The sequence below is a fragment of the Gekko japonicus genome, unplaced genomic scaffold (genome assembly GCF_001447785.1).
Source record: "Gekko japonicus isolate JY-2015 unplaced genomic scaffold, Gekko_japonicus_V1.1 scaffold215, whole genome shotgun sequence".
Classification (NCBI taxonomy): Eukaryota; Metazoa; Chordata; class Lepidosauria; order Squamata; family Gekkonidae; genus Gekko; species Gekko japonicus.
This window is the reverse complement of record NW_015160215.1, coordinates 103860-124208: the sequence shown is the minus strand read 5'-3', so window position 1 is coordinate 124208 and position 20349 is coordinate 103860.

The following is a 20349-nucleotide window of genomic DNA, read 5'->3' as shown; positions in this document are numbered from 1 at the left end:
TGTCCATAATTGACCTGCAGATAATCAAAATCAGTTCCCCTACTTTGAAGGGTGGACTCTATGGCATTATACCCTGATGGGGTCCCTCCCCTCTCCAAACCCCACCAAGCTTTCACGTGCATGCACACTTCTTTAGATACAATGAAATGGAAGTTACCAGTCCATACATGTAGGTAGAGGGTGTGCAGTAAATCAGAATACAGTATAATGAAAATGTTTAACAGATTTAAACCAAACAGGAATAACAATCTTAGTTTACATGGTTACCATTTGTTTGGTTTTAATTAGGGGAAAAACATAGTGAAGGAAATAAATATGTCAAAATTGGCAATTGATGGGCAGAAGTATCCTTAATTGTGGAATGCTGAGAGTAATTAACTGAGACCCTGGCATTACGCTCCATCCGTCTCCTTTCAAGCATGGAGGTGACGTTACAGCGGTCTTCTTCTTTGAAGTGGGGTGATTGGCTGTGTAGCATTATTTCCCCTGTCCCCAGACCAGAGAAATACATCCCAATCTACCATTCCAAAATCCAAATTACATTACATTCTACTATAATTACATTACAATCTACTATTCTAATGTGTTAACTTAGTTGTACATAATACATTTTATATTCTGATAGTAGTAAGTTTAGATCCATTATGCAAATAACTACTGTTCATCTCTCTATTTTCCAAAATGCCAGTTACCCCCAAAAGAGCAGAGTTTCCATCCACTCCTTGACTTCAAAGATTCCAGAAAATGTTCATCTCTAGTCCTGGGGAGGACCAAAGACAAAGTCTGAGGACCTATTCATTCATCCTCTCTCTATGTTTCAATTTAAAGCCACAGAAGCAGCTCCCTACATTGCTAAATAATGCAAACTGCATACATTAATACAGTCTAAAACTTGGCTGGCACAGATTCTCAAATCTCTGATCACAATCTCTAATTACATTCCCTTGTTCAGGCAAGCTATTTTAATATTGGTGTTATCACAGGAAGAGAAACTCTGCTTCAAAATGTATACAGCATTTTGCAATTATGTATTCATGTCTTAAAGATCAAATTTAAAATTTCCACATATTGTCATTCCATGTTGGTAGCTCTAAAAGCTACATAAATGCTAGCATAATAGTCTCCCTCCAAATACCATGGCACAGTTACAGAACAGTGCCATCTGCTGGTCATTTGTTGTCAAACAACTGATTTCACAGATTTTGTTACACATTATCCTTTCTTCTTGCAAAAGCCCAAACAAAAAAAGACCTGCAGTTAAAGCTTTGCTCATGGAAATAGCTATAATTCATAGTATCCTTTTCAATGCACAATTTGCCAACTTGTGTTTTACATTAGCATGAGAATGCAAATTTTACATATTCAGTTCTACCTATATATAAAACACAGCACAGATGCATGCTGGCATATGGATGAATGCTGAATGCAGAAATCAAATGGGACTCCAGGGAAACATTGCTGCTCTTCTCACATAGAAAAAAAAAGATTTTTGCATCCACAGCTGGAGTTTATAAGAGTCATCGTCAATAAAATATTAATAAGTACATTTTGCTGCATTCTCTCATTAAAAATCAACGCCTCGGACTAAAAGAAAGCTGCCAACATTTTACATAGCCTGGTTTTCTTTTGCAAAAATTTCTACATAAAGCCCATGCTGAGTTGCTGCCCTCCTGCAGGGTCACCTTTTTGTGCCTGACAGCAGAAATGGCAAAAATGCAAGTGCCAGGTAGCTGCTCAGTTTAGGACTTGGGTGCTGAGTACACTTCCACCAAGAATTCCCCTACCCTATGGCCAGTTAGCATTGTACTGGTTGAGGATGAACTGGGATGCCAATGGAGGCTGCTCTGTTCTAGTTTGAATGATCAAAAGAGCTTTCAAGTGTTTAAGGTCATTCTTGGTCCAACATGATTTGGCCGGTGTGATGAAATGTATAAACAGGCATTTCAAGTTTCTAATATCTATATATCTAATTCTTGTCTCAGAATGCAGATAAAAATTCCGCACAATGGGGCCAGGGACAGGCAGGGGAGATACTTCTGCAAACCATGGTGAGACCCAGTTTTGTTTCGTTTTTAAAAAGATGAGTAAAAGAAAATTTACATTTTAAATTGTTACTATCTTCCAAGATTACCTCATAAGAGGAAGATTGCCCAGGCTGCAGCATCTATTTGAAAACTGGAGGTAAGATGAAGGGGAAAGAAGGATTTGGCAAGCAGGAAATACAAGAAAGGTGGGAAGTGAAGCTAGTGTAGCCGATGGGAGGGGAAATGGGGCAAAAGGGGAATCACTAGGGGCTGAAGTTTTATTCAAGGTATGAGCTTTTGTATGCACACTTTAAAGATACCTGAAAAAGTGTGCATGCACACTCTGTTCTGTTGCTTCAGACCAACACGGCTGCTCACCTAGATCATAGTGAAACAGAATGTGAGAAAGGCTGCACCTCCTATTAACTGTTACATCCTACAACTCAACTAGAAATCAACATTATATAGGGTTGCCAGATCCTTGCTGCACCAGCAGGGGGATTTGGGGGCTGTTCCGGGACATCCCTGATGTGATGATGTCACCCAGAATGATGTCATCATGTTGGTGATCTACCATCTACCCACTACCTGTTTCTGTTTATGTCTCTGACGGCTTCTTCCACTCCCTCTCTAATCCACATTTTTTTTCTATTCCCCTCCTACACCTTCAACTTTCCTTTCCTTTTTCTGCTCCTCCCCAACAGCAGTTTACATTCCCTACCTTCTATCTATTACTAGGGATGGGCATGAACCAGGAAAATGTGGTTCAGTTCATAGTTCATGGTGTGCACAGTTCGCATTGTTTCCAATGGAGGGGGAAAGAGCAGCAAAAAAGCAAAAACAATAGAAGCCCAGAAGAACAGAACCAAAGTCCCTGAGAATCTCTGCAATAGAAACTGAAGGGGGGGGGGGCATTTTTGCAAGCCCAGCAGAATCAGTGCAATGTGCCCAGCAGAACCAGTGCCACTGTGGCACTACAAACCCAACAGGACTAAGGTCAAGCTAGGAAAGTGCTTTGGGGGGAAATGTCAGGTACAGGTTCAAAAGTGCATAGAATGGACCCCCTGCAAGCTACATACATCAAACACACAAGAAACCTCACCCTGCACCCCACCATCTCTCCAAGTTGGGGATGGATTACATTTCTGGGGTCCCAGTTACGGACCCCCCAAAAAGGTCTCCCTAGAGCTCTCTATGGAAAAGACAGCTGCAGTTATAGGAGTCTGTGGTATGACTCAGGAACAAGCCAGTGACACCAAACTCACAGAGAAACTTCACCTGAGATAACCCCCCCAGCCAGACAGTGAAAGCAAAGCAAGTATACCCCCGTAATTACAGGGGGGGGGGCCCGTCTCCAAAGGCAGGTTATTTTATTATTATTTTTTGAATTTTAAAAATTATTTTCTTACTACAAATACTACAAAAAACACTACAAAGACTAACACTAAACTAAAAATAAGCTATACAAGGATCATATATAACGGTTACATGCATATTTAATTAAGGCTCTCTATAAAAAATGTAGTTTTGGGAATATAGCTATTTTCTACCGCTTCTATTACAAACTGGTAAATATATAATTGAATCAAGTAAGTACATCTCAAACAATAAAACTTTTAAGCTTATACAATTCTTTTATATCTGTTTCTTCCCTTTATTATTATTCTTATCAAATTTCCATTTGACTTTCAGTACTTTTGGGGCTGCCACCCCTAATTCTGATTCAGAGTCTTCTTCTGGATTACTGCTTGCTGTAGATTCCAAGCCTTCTGACCCCTGTGTGCTAGTTTCTTCTTTGATATCTTGTTCATCTGCTGTATCTTTTTCGCTCACTGGTTTTTGTTGCTGTTTCAAGAACATCTTTGCTTTTAAAACAGAGTCTATCTTTTCTTTTTTATCTTTGTAGTTGAAGACAAGTCCTTTGAGTATTATCCATCTGTAGGGGGTGGAGTTTTTCTGTAAAAAGCCGGTTAAGTTTTTGTATTGGGTCCTCTTCTTTCTTATTTTGAATGGAATGTCCTTAAAGACTGATTTCTTCATCTTTGATTTTTAAGGTTGTCCCATTTGTGGCCTTGAGCACCATGTCTCTTGTTGATCTTTTAGAGAATCTTGCCACTCTCTCCCCAGGCAGGTTCTTTTTCTTAATAAATTCTGGATATGTCCGATAGATCATATCCAGATCGCTTTGCAGTGTATCTGCCATTAAACCTGTCATTGGGGCCAATGCTTCACTTAAAATTTCCTTTGGATTCTCGCCTTGCTGTTCAGGAACACCTTGAAATCTCAGAACAAATGCTGATTTTTCCATTTGTAGTCTTAAAAGTTGGTCTTTATCAGAGGATCTTTGTTTTTCCATCACCTCCAGTCTTTGATTAATTGCTTTTGTTTTGGCTTCAACCTTTTTCACTGATTTTGCAGTCTCCTCTGTTTTTAAGATCGTCTCTTTAAGCTGTTTTTAGAGTGCATCAAAATTCTTGTTGAGGTTAGTCATCTGCTCCAGCAGAGGGTGCAATGCAGTAGCCAACATGTTCGGAAAGTCAGTATTTACTTCCGTTTTGGCTGCCGGATGTGTTGATCTTGCAGTTCCAGGAGAGTGTCTCGGTCTCGTCGCCATCTTATCTGCCCACCCAGCCATTGTTTATATTTCAAGGAAAGTTTTTAAAAGTCAGTAAAAGTTGCTTCAGAGGCTCACTTTAATTGGATTTGTGCTTTGCTTGATTCAATCGACCACCGCCGTTTCTCCTAGCCCCTTCGCTAAAAGAGTTCACTTAAAGTTGTGTGTGTGTGTGTGAGAGAGCTGGCTCCCCCCCTCTCCATTGGTGGCATTTGGAGCTTCGGATATGCACTTTACCAAATACCCAGTCAAAAAAGAATTATCACTCACACTTCATTCCACGCCTGTTGTGATGGTAGGAAGAGCTTTATTTTTGCTGGATCTCTTGTTCGCCCACCCGGTGTGTGCCTCTTGGAGCCATGATGGCGCCACAGCAATGGGACCTATCGGGGCTTGGAGGTGCCACAATTCCTTGGCTGCAGCCTCGGGAGAGGTAACCTCCAGCACCCCAGGCTGGGAGTCCCCTACAAGGACTCCGGGGGGGGGGTATGGATCAACCAGCCCCCCTCCCGTCCATAGTGTCACAGGCTGCTCCTTTTGGAGCACCAAAGGAGCGCACCCGCCATGGAAGTCGCCGAAACTGGAAGTCCCCTCCAAAGGTAGGTTCTAAAGGACACAAAAGCAGACATGACAAGAGACTTCTGACAGGGGCTCCCCAAAGTGACTCCACAATAACTTGGTGGGCACCCCAGCCCCACCAGACAAGCAAGGGAAGCATGCCCACAACTCTCACAGCCCCCCCCCAAAGGGTGGAAAAACCACAGTGTATTCTTCTCTGCACAGGAAACACCTGTCGGGCTGGCTGGGCCACCCACAATTCTCCAAAGGCAGATTTGGAAGGACCGAAAGGCAGACATGACAAGACTTCTGACAGGGGCTCCCCAAAGTTACCCCACAACAGCTTGGAGGGCATCCTAGCCCCACCAGACCAGTGGAAATCAGAGATTTCTATTTAAAGTGATTAGTGATGCAAACTGTCTTGCATAATAAAGACTGTACAGTTTCTTGTCCAACCAATTATTTATGGATTAAAGTGCTGACATATGTTCATACACTGAAATAATGCATGGGGATTATTTCAAATATGTTCCAAAGTAATAGTTGTGCCTCCAGGGTTGCTTCCATATTGGATGTTAGGACTGGACTCTCTACAATCTCTCCAAGTTGAGGGCAGATTACATTTCTGTGGTCCTGGTTACAGACTCCCCTCCCGAAAGGTCTCCTACATTTATATTGTCACACCCCTCCTGAGTGTGAACACTTCTGTGTGCCATGAGGGTGAAAGTGTGGGTGAAGGGTGTTCATCATGTGGGTGAAGAAGTCATCCAACCCCTGCATACCACAGCCCCCCACCCCCAAGGGAAAAAAACCCCAACCTGCCTGGCCATTGGAGCGTGGCCCTAGCAGGCCATCACCAGGGGTCTCAGTGCCTCCTGGCCCCTGATCTTTTCCTGGCCTTGGCGCAAAGGAGTTGTTAGCACTGCCCAGAGACACAAGCAGTTGCTAACACTCTCTGGAGAGGAGGACTCTGACAGCATTCATTCAGAGGGTGGAGGGGAAGCATCCTCCCTTTCCACATCCCAATTCCCTGTTCCTGTTCCCACCTCGAGTACACCCCTCCGCGGCCCCTCCTAGCCCAGCACCAAAAAGCAGCTGTGCCTCCCACCTTCTCCAATCCTGGGGCTACAATTTGGAGACATTTTTGCACCCTCCCCAGTGACCACTGTGTGGCAGAATACCAGGTGTACCACACCCATGTCTTGGGAGCACAAACCCACCCCAATACTTCTCCTCTTCCATAGGCACCTGAAAAGGGTGCACCCCAGTATGCTGAACTACCGACCTTCCGGCCAGCAGTTCAGCATCTTAACCACTGAGCCACTGCAGCTATTCTACTATAGTTTTAATCCCTTTATAAAAATGACCTCCTGGAATTTTTTTTTGCACATTCTGTGGTGTCAGCTAGCTGCCATTTATGTGTATTCTGCCCTTCCCTGTTCCCGCTTGCTTGCAGCTCAGCAGCTTGCAGTAAACATGCCAGGGAGACCGTGGGGGCTAGACGCCGTTATCAGTCTGGCCTTGTGAAGTAGGGAGGGCTTGCGGTCCACATTTGGTGTGAATCTTTCTGTTCTCAGGATATCCCGCGACTCTCCCGCTCATTATGTAATCTCACGCCAGGAGTCTTCCCATGCGCGCACGCTCAAAGTTCATTTGCTTAGCTAGTTGCCTTGCCCAGCTATATGTATTGGGATGTTCCCGCCTTTTAGTTATTCCTAACAATAATCCTGTGAACATGGTACCAGTCTTGTATACTAATAAAGCATAACGCTTCTTAGGAAACGTGTGTGAAGAGTTACTTGCTGTGGAACCTGACATGTGGAATGATAGAAGCCTTCTTGACCTCCTCAGACAGGCCATTCATCAAGGTAGGAGCCATCACAGAGAATCTGTGTGAACAGGCAGTTGTCAGCAGTTTGTAAGGTGGCACCTCAACTTTGCTGAGATGAGTGAAACTGTCACAGCCAAGCATAGCAGGAGAGGTGGTGAGTATGTGGGTACAAGGTCATTAAAGGCTTTGTAGGTTATAACCAGTAACTTGAATTGGACCCAGTATCTAACTGGTAACTAGTGGAGTGACTGCAAAATGTGTGTGCCATGCATGCCCTACCTAGTGCCTGATAGTACCCAGGCTGCGGAGTTCTGTACCAACTGGAGTTTCTATGATTACTTTAACTGCATTACAATAGACTGCCCTCCAGATAATCATTAGATGGATCCATGCAACCAGATGAGTAAAGTCAAGGTAGGACTACATTAACTTATTGATTTATTTTATTACTTCAATTTATACCCCGCCCTCCCCGCGAGCAACTTGCTTCCCATGCAATAATGCTGGATCCAGTATAACCCTTAGGCTCTTAATTGAGTCAGTGGGTGCTAGCTGGATGTCATCACAAATAGGAAGCACAATGTCCTTTAAGACTTCAGCTTTCCCAACCAACATTACCTCCATCTTGTCAGGATTTAGTTTCAGCTTGTGCACCCTTAGCCACAGTAGTCAAGTACTGGTTCAGGACCTCTACAGCTTTACCAGCCAACTGGGATAAAGAAATATAGAGCCAGGTGCCATCAGCACATTGAAGACAGCATACTCCAAAGCCACCAATGGTTTCCCTGAAGGACCAAGCCCTTTGGAACTCTGTAAGAAAAGTCGCACACTGGACACAACTGGTTTCCCACAGCAACTCCCTGGGTCCTGCCCATAGGGAATGATTTAAACCAATCCAAAGCTCATCCCTTGATCCATATCTCTACCGCCAAAGGACACAATAAGACAGCATGGTCCACAAAATCAAGGGCTGCTGATAAATTCCAGTAAGAGCAATAAAAAGTCATGACCCCATCTCCAGTCAAATAGAGATTACTGACTAAAGCCACCAGCATTGTCTCCATCAAGCCTGGCTTGAAACCAGATTGAAAGGGGTCTAGAGAAGCTGGAAGGGGTCTAGAGAATTGGAAGGTGTCTAGAGAATCCAAGAAGACCTGGAGTTGTTCTGCATGCTATCATCTTGCAAGGGAAGGGCAAATCAGAGACTAGGTAATAACCTACTCCAAGATACAAAACCAGAAGTAGAGTTGAAGTTCAGGGGGGGGGGGAGAGAACACCTTAATTGTATTCAAATTCCCATCCCCTTACCTGGTAATTTTTTCTCCCCTGGCTTTTTGTTGTTGTTGTTGTAGCAACTACCAAATTATACTATTCAAAGAAATATCACACTTAAGTATCTCATGTTAGTTAGAGAGGCAAATTTTGTTTCAGCATTGCACAAATGAGAAATACATTGCAAAATGTGACATAAGCCAGAGGCAACATTCATTATGACTTTCACTCAGGACATCAAAAAATTAACACAGATACTCCTTCAGTTATGATATAGAGGGATTCATGATATAATGGAAGTAGTACAGAATTTATATCGCACTGTGGCATGCATTTTATATACAATTAATACACTGAACAATACTCTCAAAATACATTGAAATACTCTCAAAATACATTGAAGGAACCAAGAGCTGTAGATTTTTCCAAGTCTGCAGCCATTACAGAGTAGTGGAAATGCCCACCCTTTCACACTTTCCTCCAGTGATAAAGCTGATTTAGAGTTTGCCTGTGAGGGCCCATCAGCATGAGGTCCATCTGCAATACTTGCTGATTCCTTGTCATGTCATGGAATCATCACAATTAGATGTTTCTTTAACACTGTTCTTTTCCTAAGGACACATATGTCATCAGATACAGCACAAATTAAAAAGAAGAAAATATCCTCCTGAGGAAAGTGCCACAACACTTTATTTATATCCATCTAGAGAAAAGTCAAAGATTCTCAATATAATATAAAGATATCTGTAAAACCTGTGACAAACTCTCAGAACCTTACAAATAACTGGCTCATTATATTTCTGGCCTCTGCTTATTGGAAGGGTTCATATTATCTCATTTAGTTCAGTGTAAAGGATAAGGATAGATTCAAGCAACAGCTTTGGTGAGCTAAAGAAAATACCATCTTCCTGTTTCTCTCTCTCAGTAACTACAGAATTACTTTCTGTAATAACCTGAGACGTTTAACATCATAATTTTGCTATCATAATAAAGAACAATGTGTGGCAGTTCAATATGGAAGAAGGAATCATTTGAAGAACATAATTTTAGACTTCTCATTAGGAATTGTTATTAAATTTCTAACTGGGAATGAAAGTACTTGTACATAGAGTTGCCAGGTTCTATTAAGATATGGGTCAAAATGTCAAAGGTAGCAAGCAGTTACTGTAGATGAGTTTGATCTGACTGTCAAACCTAGCTGTCAGGCTAGCAATCATGTAACTACAGACAGGTGCTTCTACCAGGTGTTGCTCTTTCAGGTCTTGTTAGAGATTACATCACCTTGTTAGGGATTGGCTAGAGTTCAGCATAATAGCTGTCTGCTTAGTTAGCTATAGGGGACTCAGTTCTCAGAGACTAAGGCACGGCATGCTGTTCAATGGCCTGGTAAATATCTGTATATATTCACCTTTATAAACTCTCTGTGCACCTTCATATCTGGTCAGTCTCACTAAAAGACGTTGCAGGTATGTGAGGGGGGGGGGGGGGGGCGCTCAGTTCTCAGAGACTAAGGCACGGCATGCTGTTCAATGGCCTGGTAAATATCTGTATATATTCACCTTTATAAACTCTCTGTGCACCTTCATATCTCGTCAGTCTCCTGCTTCTTATTTTCATAACCCAATAGGTTCCCCATGGCCACTGGTGGGGGATGGGGTGTAGGGCTGCCAGATCCAGGATGGGAAACTCCTCGAAATTTGGGGACCTCCGTGGGGTACAATGCCATAGAGTCCACCCTCCAAAGCATCCATTTTATCCAGGGGAACTGATCTCTGTAGACTGGAGATGAGCTGTAACTCTGGGGGATCCCCAGGTCCCACCTGGAGGTTGGCATCCCTACTTGTAAAAATGCCAGCAAAGCAATGAATTTACTAAGTGTTGACTTTACTCTTGTATCTGTTTCTCACATCCAGTATGGGAGACCATAATCCTGGCCTGATTTACAGAGCTATTGCAAGGATTACTGAAGAAACTCTTAACACTCTAAAGCATTGGGGACTCTATTTTAGTGGAAAGGTAGCTTAGAAATGTTTTTAAAAATTCAAAATAACAGTAACTAACAACACCCAGAATTCATATTATCAGATTGAAAAGCAAAATTAAAGATGTGGTTGGCTGTGATAAGTGTATTGCACAAGCATATGAATGCTGTGGTTGGAGTGCCCACCTTTTCTTCCGTGCGTGCGCAGCTGGCAAAAGGGAACTTGGCTGCAGGAAAGGATTTGAACCCATGTCTGTGCAGCTCAATGAAGTATGTTCAGGCCTGTACCCTGTCATGCCACAATGCTCCTTCCAGTGCTGGGTGCTGTGTTCCCTCCCTTAATGTATTCCACTTATGGGCAACAGCAGTATACGGGTCAGTGAGTGTTAGTTGGCGGTGCCTGCCTGCCTGCCTGCCCGCCATGGAGGGCATCACCACCATGCTGCTCCATGATTATGGATTCTGGTTCCGGTGCTGTGGTGTTTCTGTCACTTATTTCCCCTCTGCAGAACATGCACATGATACTGAGTAGCAGTGCTGGTGTTAGGCCAGCAATAGTGCTAGGGCAGCATTAGAGACTCAAGATTGGTCCGTTAATGAGCTCAAGTCTTATTAAACAGTCTTAAAACATTAATCTCAGCTGTAACATATACTGAAACTCACTATTTAAATTCCTAATTCTCATGATTGAACATGTAGCCTAATGTTTGAGAAATGCTGGACAAATTCTCTAAACCTCCACATTAAAGTGCAGTGCAATCCTGTAAATGTTTACTAAGAATTACATTCGAGTCAATGGAATTTACTCCCTAGCATGTGAGTTTAGGATTACAGCTTTAATGCCCATACAGTATTCTGTGCTCTGTTTTATCCTCACAAAACTCATGTGAAGTTTTTAGGCAGGAAGAGAATGACGGGCCCAAGGGAAGCTTAGCAAGCTTCATCACCTTAGCTGCTGAATAGTTTGCAAACATTCCCTGACGTTGTAGCATTTTAATTTTGGGGTTACAGAGGATTCATATATGTATGCCAGTTTTTATCTTGCTCTTGATCCTTTCTCTTAGGATGTTCACAAACAGTGGCAATCTGTTGCTGGTCTTACTTTGGAGAACCTACAGGACAGGGTTTTTTCCCCCTCCTAAAGCATGGTATCAGACTACCATGAAGGAAATTTATCTCTTTATTATTTTCATTTGTAGTCCACTTTTCTCACTGAGGCCTAAGGAGGAATACAGCTATGATAAAAACAAAACAAAACACTTCCAGTCAACCAGTAAACAGATTAAAAAAATGTTAGAGCATTTGTATTGAACTGCAAAGATTCCTAATAAGACAAAATAAAGCAGTTGGGCTGAGATTGTAGAGCAGGGGAAAGGAAAGCGGGGGCTAGAACACATGTAAACCTCTCTGTTTAAGGCAACTAGACAATCAGTATAGGAAAGACTCTATCTAGGGTTGCCAGGTCTTACAATCGACCGTCCCACCGCCACAAAGTGGGTGACGCAGTCCCCCCGCTGGCCAAATCAGGGTTGGCAGATCTGGGGGCCCAAAAGCAGGGAAAACCCCACCCCTCGTCGAAGGAATGGCAGCCCTAACTCTATCCCTAATAAAAGTCACCTCCTGAGCTGTATCATTACACCACTGCTTTGCTCCTTCTACAACAATGCCCTCCTGAACAATTCTGCTTTATGCATGTTGTGAAACAACAGAAGTGCAGGGTCTTTTCTAATAGCCTCTGATAGTCTGTTTCACAATATTGGAGCCACCACAGAGGATGTGACTGAATGGTCAGTTGCTTGGTTTACCTGTTTACAGGGTGGCACCTTCAGAAGGCTTTGCACAGGTGAGTGGAGCTGTCGCAGTGCAGCATATCAGGAGAGGTCACCTTGCAAGTGTGTCAGGAGAGGTTGCCCTTCAAGTATATGGAATCAATGCCTTTAAGGCCTATGTAGGTGATATCTAGCACCACCTGATTTGAATCTGCCACTTACTGATAACCAATGGAATTAGATGTGGTTTACTGTATGTTTTAAATGAGATTATATATATATATATACTTATTACATATATTTTATACATTACATATATATTTATTTATAATATTTTTACGCATGCACACACCACTTTTCTCCACTATATATAGTGAAGCAAAGTGGTACATGTAAATAAATAAATTCACCTGCCAAACATTTTCTTACAGCATCCCAAAGGGACTGTGTATCTGCTGCACCCTCTAAAATTGGCTTGTATATTGCACTTAGTTACTTCACCTAGTATAGAGATGTGGATGGAAGATCTTCTGGACCTTCCTACAAAAGCAAAGCTTGTGCATAAAACAATGGATGATACATTCCAAAGTATGTGGAAACCTTGCCTAGAACTTTATACTGATCCAGCAGAAAACTACTATAGTAGTACTCCTCTCTCTCCCCCCTCTCCAGTTTGGCGTAGTGGTTAGGAACATGGACTCTAATCTGGGAGAACTAGGTTTGATTCCCCACTCCTCCACATGCAGCTGCTGGGTGACCTTGGGCAAGCCACAGTTCTCTCAGAGCTGTACTCTCAAGAGCATTCTCAAAAAGCTCTCTCAGGTTGTCTGTTGTGGGGAGAGGATGGGAAGGAGATTATAAATCACTCTGAGTGAAAGGTGGGGTATAAATCCAATCTCCTCTCCTCCTCCTCCTCTCTCTTTGGCTGTGGTGACACACGCTAAATAATCCACTTTAAATCCACTTTCAGTGCACTTTCCAACTGGATTTTACTATGTGAACAGGCAAAATCCAGTTGGAAAGTGGATTGAAAGGCAATTATTTAGTGTGTGTGACCGCAGCCTCTCTTTCACTCACTCTTTTCTGAAAGTTTTCTTAATCTAATGCTTGGGGAAAAATTCCAAAACATGATAAAAAAAATCTTAGAGCATTCATTTTGAAACTTAGAGCAGTGAAAGTCTGTATCTCTCATGATATAAAATTGCATCCGTTTTCAAGGAACACATCACAAACTGATCATGTGAGTCAGATGAAAGGCTTCAGTTAGCTTGGGCAATAATTCTATTAAGTAATAAATAAATTCATGTTTATTCAAATTTGCATTTCAATTTAAAAAGAAAATATGACCTGATGTCTTACACTTTGTTGATCAATTTTCCCGAAGTCACAATACAGAAACAGCTTTCCGTTTAACTGGGCCTTTTAACATTGTATTTCTGTGTTATGATACAGCCGAGCTTTACAACTACCTGATGACATATGATCAAATTTGACAAAGTCATGAAAGCTCAGATTAAGTTTCTATTAAAATTTACAATTTATGCCAGATTTGTCAGTTTTATTATTCAGACATGTTTCTGGTTCAGTTGTATCAAATTATGCCAATGTGAGATCTCATGGTATAATCTACCAAGAATGAAAAGTCCAGTTGCATAGGCTACACTGGCTTGGAGATGATGATGATGATAATGATGATTCACAACAACAACAATACAACAAAAATGGTTTTGAAAACAAAACAGAATCATCATGCCATGTTATTTTGAATCAAGCATGAACAACATGGGTATTTGAAATGAGTGTTTGAAATATGGAAAGAAAAGTGTCCCGATTCTACCATCACTGAACAGTGACTAGCAGATCAGTGCCATTTTATCATGCAAAACAACTTTCTTACAGCACTAGAACAGCGACTAGTGGATCAACGCTGTTTTATCATGTGAAACAATTTTCTCACAACACTAGAGCTAGATGAAATAAGGAACAGCAGCCACTCAAAGGAAGAACATGATGAACAAGAAATGAATGTAACCAACCAAGAAATAGGCCATAGAAATGAAATTCCTCTTGAAACTCCACTAATTAAGAGTGAGATATTGACAATACATCATCAGTTCACTTCTACACAGGAAGAACTAAAGGCAAAAATCTTAGCACCTATTAACAGCAAAAAAAGACAAAGATTACCTGTGCTCAAAATAACATCAAAGAAAGTACTTGCAAGACTCATTGAAAATATCAGTATAGCAATTGAAACCATTCTTGCAAGAAACATAACTGAAACAAACCAGTTGATGTATAGTGCAGCAGTTGTAGTAACAGGACAACTAGAAATGGATATTAAGAAACAAGCAGTTAAAGAATTTCAGGCAAAACCAAAGTGACAAATGCGACTGGGACAAAAAAAAATCAACAAATGCCATTCAGACTTAAGCACTTAAAAGAATAAAAAGAAAGGAAGCTCAATAATGAAAGAAGAAAAACCTCAGGAAGAAATATCAGATAGAAAAACAATAGCCCAAGTTGCAGAAGAAATCAAACAAAGAATTGTTGCAATATCCAGAAAGATCAAGAGGTACAACAGTAGGATCCAGAAATACAGACAAAACTTCCAATTCTAGACTAACCAAAGACAGTACTACAAATCACTAGAGAGAGATGAAAAAGTAGAAGTAAAACCAGACAAAGAAAAGACAACAACCTTCTGGAAAGAAATCTGGAAAGATTAAAAAAGAATACAATAAAAAAGCCACCTGGATCACAGATGTGGAAAACAAACTTAAAGGAAAGCAAATGGAGGAACTTATAATAACCCTAAAAGCCTGCAAAAACAATTGAAGTAAGTGAAGAACTGGACAGCTCCTGGAAGAGATGAAGTCCACAGCTATTGGCTTAAAAAGCTGAAAAGTCTTCATCCATGACTGGTGCAACAGCTTAATGATGTGCTCTGTTCCAAAGCAGCCGAAGATTGGGTAAGAACTGGCAGGACATTTCTCATTCTGAACAAAGAGAAGGGAGCAGTGCAAGCAACTTCTGCCCTGTTAACTGCCTCCCAACTTCTTTTAAACTACTTACAGGAATTGTTGTCAATTCAATTCAAGAATCTCTACAGCTCAATTGAATTTTACCCTATGAACAAAAAATAATAATTTTCAGAAATTCTCAGAGCACTAAAGACCAGTTACTGATTGATAAAATGGTCTTACAAAATTGTAAAAGTCAGAAAACCAACCTGAATGTTACTTGGATTCATAACAAGAAGGCATTTGAATCACTTCCTTATACATGGATCCTGAAAACACTAGAAATTATAGGCATCAGCAAAACTGTAATAAGGTTTATCACAAATGTCATGAATAAATGGAACATCAGGTTGATAGTGATTGGAGAAGAAATTGTAACAGTTAATATCAAACAAGGAATTTTCCAAGAAGACTCACTATCACTGTTGTTCTTTGTCATTGCCCTAATACTACTCACAATCATTCTCAACAGCACAGGCCTAGGATACAAGCTTTCAAAGACAAGCCCAAATATTTCATACTTCTTATATATGGATGACTTGAAAATGTATGGAATCATCATCAGAAATTGATTCTTTACTATATACAGTTTGAATATTCAGCAAAGATATAGTAATGGAATTTGGCCTTGACAAATGTGCAGCATTAGCACTAAATAGAGGAAAGATAATTGAATGAGAAATCAAGATGCCCAACAACAACATCAAAGAAGGCTTTGAATAGAACTACAAATATTGTGGAATTTTGGAAGCTGACAACTTCAATCATACCTTTGTTAAGAAAAATAAAACCAAGGAAGATTACCAAAGAGTTAAAAAGATATTGTGAACAAATATAATTGACGCAGCATGGTAAAGGCAATTAACACATGGGCAGTTTCAGTTCTAAGATAGCTGCCATTATCAATTGGCAACAAGCAGAATTAGAAGCTATAGACACTCAACTCGCACTCTAGAAGTGATGTTGATTGTCTTTACTTACCAATAAAATTATTTATTTATATATTTATTTATTAAATTCGATTTACTAGGCTGCCCTTCCCTAGAATAGGGCTCAGGGCAGTTTACAACAGAATAAGTATACAAATCTCAATTTCAAAAATCTCAAATCTCAAGAAGGCCACACACTAATAGGAGGCGACTTCAACTGTATACCTGATAACATTTGGGATAGATCACACAATACTGATGCTGATAAGGCATGCAAACCCAAAAAGAAGAGAATATCGGTTTTGCAAAAATTATTTGACCAATACAACCTGTGCGACGTGTGGAGAATGGTGTCAAAGACTATACGTATTATTCACTCAGCACAATGTTTTTACTCTCTCATTAATCAGGTTCAACAAGCTGAGATTGGTTTAAGAACTCTTTCAGACCCCATCCCCCGTAACCTTCCCCTAGGAAGGCTAGGGAGTTGGAATTCTTTCCTCCATCTTATATATGCTATTTTTCGCTATCTCATAGATGCTGTTTTTATGTAGTGGTATTTATTGGGTTATTTTAATTTAGTTTTAAATTGATGCAGAGATGGCCTTCAATAATGTCAACTGGACTTTTGTATTGGAGGCTTTAAAAATGGCTCAGGCTATTGCGGACTTCATTAGGATGATTCAAGCCATTTATACTAAACAGAATGCGACTGTTATGGTCAATGGAGATTGGACAAAAAACTTTGAAATTCAAAAAGGGATGAGACAAGGTTGCCCTCTTTCACCACTCTTATTCATTTTTGCACTTGAAATGATTCAATTAGAAGTGAAAAACAGATCACTGGACTTAAGATAAGAGGAGAGGAATTCAAACTATTAGCATTTGCGGATGACGTAGTATACATTTTAGAGAATCTGATGGCTTCTGCATATATTTTGAAGGAGAAACTACAAGACTACAGACAAGTAGCAGGCTTGAAAAGATTATGACTAAAAATATAGATACAAAACAGGCGAGGAAATTATAAGAAATCTCAAACTTCCAGGTACAAGAGAAAATAAAATATTTAGGAATTATGATGACAAATAAATGCAGTGCATTACAAGAAAACAACTACAAAGAACTGCTGAAGACAACCAAACAAGATTTAGAAAAATGGAAAAATTTACAGATATCTTTAATGATGTCCTGCAAAAATATTCTCATTATTACTCAGGAATGTGTAGTTGTCTGTGCTTACTGTAATTTCAATAGAAAAAATGACCTTTGGGGAGAAATCAGTTTGCATTTTTCCAATTAAAAGCATACATTTTAAAGTTGTATGTGTTTTTGGCACACTCATAGTTACTACCACCCAAATGAACACTTGTTTTTAAGAACTAAATGACACATCTGCTACCATCTACAGGGAGATTAATGGCAAAGCTGCATTCAGGGTGAAGTACAATTACCAATGTGCTTGGTATCATAACAAAGTATGGAGGCAGAGAGACAGAATTGGACTGAAAAATATCTTTATTGCTTTAAAACTAGTTATCTCATTTTTCCACAGAGTTATGATTCTCAATCATTTATTTGGCATATAAAATGTTTTGCACTATTGTAATAAGTAAAACAGTAAAATAAAATATCAAGAGACCATCTAAAGTACTTTAAAACCTTTGTCTTGTTCATATATACAAAAACTTTGATTACATCCCACCATGCAGACTAAGAACAGACACCAAGATAGTGCAACTTGATATGATTAAGCAAATACTTTATTGTTGATCTTTCTAGGCTATATCAGACAACTGAACCTCTCCAACCAGCTTGTTTACCCCATGCCTCTTGACCGCCCTTTTAGTTTCTGGTGCTGCCACAATTTTCTTTGCAACTGCCAGCTGTCACCAGTCTTTGCATCCAGCTCTTTTATGCTCTCCATACAAGGATACAAAGAAGACTGTGATGTACTAGCAGATCCTAGGCTTTCCTCAAGGTATCTCTTCTAAAACTTCTGACTCAGGAGTCACAGGGATTCCTTATTGTCCAGCACTCCCTGTGTTAAATGTAGTCCTCAGGACAACCTCACTCATCTCCCATTATCCTAAATGGAAAACAAAACTAAAGTTGCTTTAGCAATCAGTGTATTTGGCCATATTGCAGCTACTATTCTCTGGTAAAGGCACAAGTAACAATGCTGAAGCACAGAGGTAGGGGGAACCAGAAAAAATAATCAGCAAGAAACTATTTTTTTATCCTCAGACATCTTTTTGATTTTTCATAACCAAACAAATGGAAATTTTGGGGAGATTAGTAAAAATGCCCTGTGAAGTATTTTCTCTTTTTGGAATGAGTGGAGTGCTTACTAGGACAGATTTCCTAATATATTTATGCAGAATGCATAGCATGGAGTTAAACTATAGCATTATAAGGTGATAATTGTAGATATATACATTGTAGATATATACACAATATTTTCAAGGGTAGATTTGTTTACATGGGTCTAATTTTGTGCTTAATAAATATGCTACAGTGTGTGTGATAACAGTGTATTATTGAAGAATCAATTGCTTTCAATATTACAAATGTTACAAACTTGAACGTGATAACTAAATTTACATTTAGTCTTGTTGCATCTGTATGAGACAGTTTTGTCAAAATAGCACAATCAGTTTTGTGTTGTTCTTTTAATGTTCTACTTATGTTTTTTGCTTACTTCTCAGATACCTAACAAGATACATGTGCAAAGGTAACATAGGGTAGCCATTTGCTGCTCACAGAATCTGATCTGTTTCTCTGAGGGGAGAGGATTTTCATACTTAAATGCTAACTCCAGAAATTACTGAGTCTCTGTAGAAGATCAAAGCCCATCAGTACGAATGCACAGATGAGAACAGTTACAGGTAATCTATCCACCTGAAGTACTCAATCCATTTTTCAACCTTACCAACCAGCATCACCTCTGCCTTGTCTGGATTAAGTTGCAGCTTGTTTCTTCTCAGCCACTTTACCAAAGTACAAATACTGGTAACTGCTTGAGTGTAGTCTGGACCCCAACCCCCAGTTCATTTTTCACAGGTGTATTAATTGATATAACCAAAGCACTACCCCACCTGCTTGCAATAACTCACTTTGTGCAACCCAGCACATGAGAAAACAGCACCAGTAGCAATCACCTTATTGTATTTCTGAGTCTGCTCTTTGAAAAAGTGCAAAGCCGTAGGACCATCAAGCCCTAGTGCAGGATTTGTGATTGATCCCAAACCAAATGTATGAATGGAAACCAATTCTCCCATCAGTTGGGGTGTGGTAAGACCTTTCCATGTCATTTTCACACGGTCTTTTGAGGATACTGAATTGTAAAAGATATAAACAAAACAAAGTGGTCTATTTGTCCCCCTCCCTGGATTTAACTAATTAAAGACATTCATTTTGAGCAGTTATTTCATATGAAGAAAGGGGAAAAAACCTGTGATTTTTCAATCAAATGGTTATTTTTTGCTACAGAAAGACTCTTGCTAATGTCTAGCAAGGATTTTTGTTTTTATTTTGGTTTGATCCACACTTCAAAAGCAACATGAACTGCTTATGTCCAATGACAGACATAGACATGCAACAGAAAACCATTCAGGTCTGTCAACCTTTATATTTAACCTATATTTAACTCTTATCCATAACCTAGTAAATAGGCCTTTAAAATTTAAAGAAACAGACAATTTGCTTCTATATCACTGATGTGAACAGTCTGCCTCGGGAGGTGGTGGATGCTCCTTCACTGGACGTTTTCAAGCGGAGGCTGGACGACCATCTTTTGGGTATGTTGTAGGTATGTAGGGCTATCTTTCAGTATACTCCTGCAGAGTGCAGGGGGTTGGACTAGATGACCTGCAAGGTCCCTTCCAACTCCAACATTCTATGATTCTATGTAATGAGTAAAGGATATAATATTCTATACATATCCAGGGATATTGAATGCTATTGGAGAAACTCAATCAGGAACTAGGGTTCTCAGGTCCAAGTACGGGTTCTCCTGCTTCTGGGGGCTTCAGTTTGCCCCTGCTGAGCTGGTGGGTGGGAAAAGCCCTGCCCGCCCACCCCCTGAGAGTGAACACCTGCCCGGCAACCCTTTCTCTCTCCTCCTGCCCAATTTAAAGGGCTTCAGCTGGTCAGCAGGGACCATGTGACCCGCCAACCAGCTGGACAGCCCTTTAAATCCAGCAGGAGAAAGGGAAGGGGAGGTTGTGGATTTCCCCAGCCCCATGTGCTGCAGCCCTCACCCCACTCACAAAAAGATCCTTTAAAGGGTCTTTTTACAAGTTGAGCTTGCACTCTCAACCTCCCCCTCCCTCCCTCCCTCCTGCTG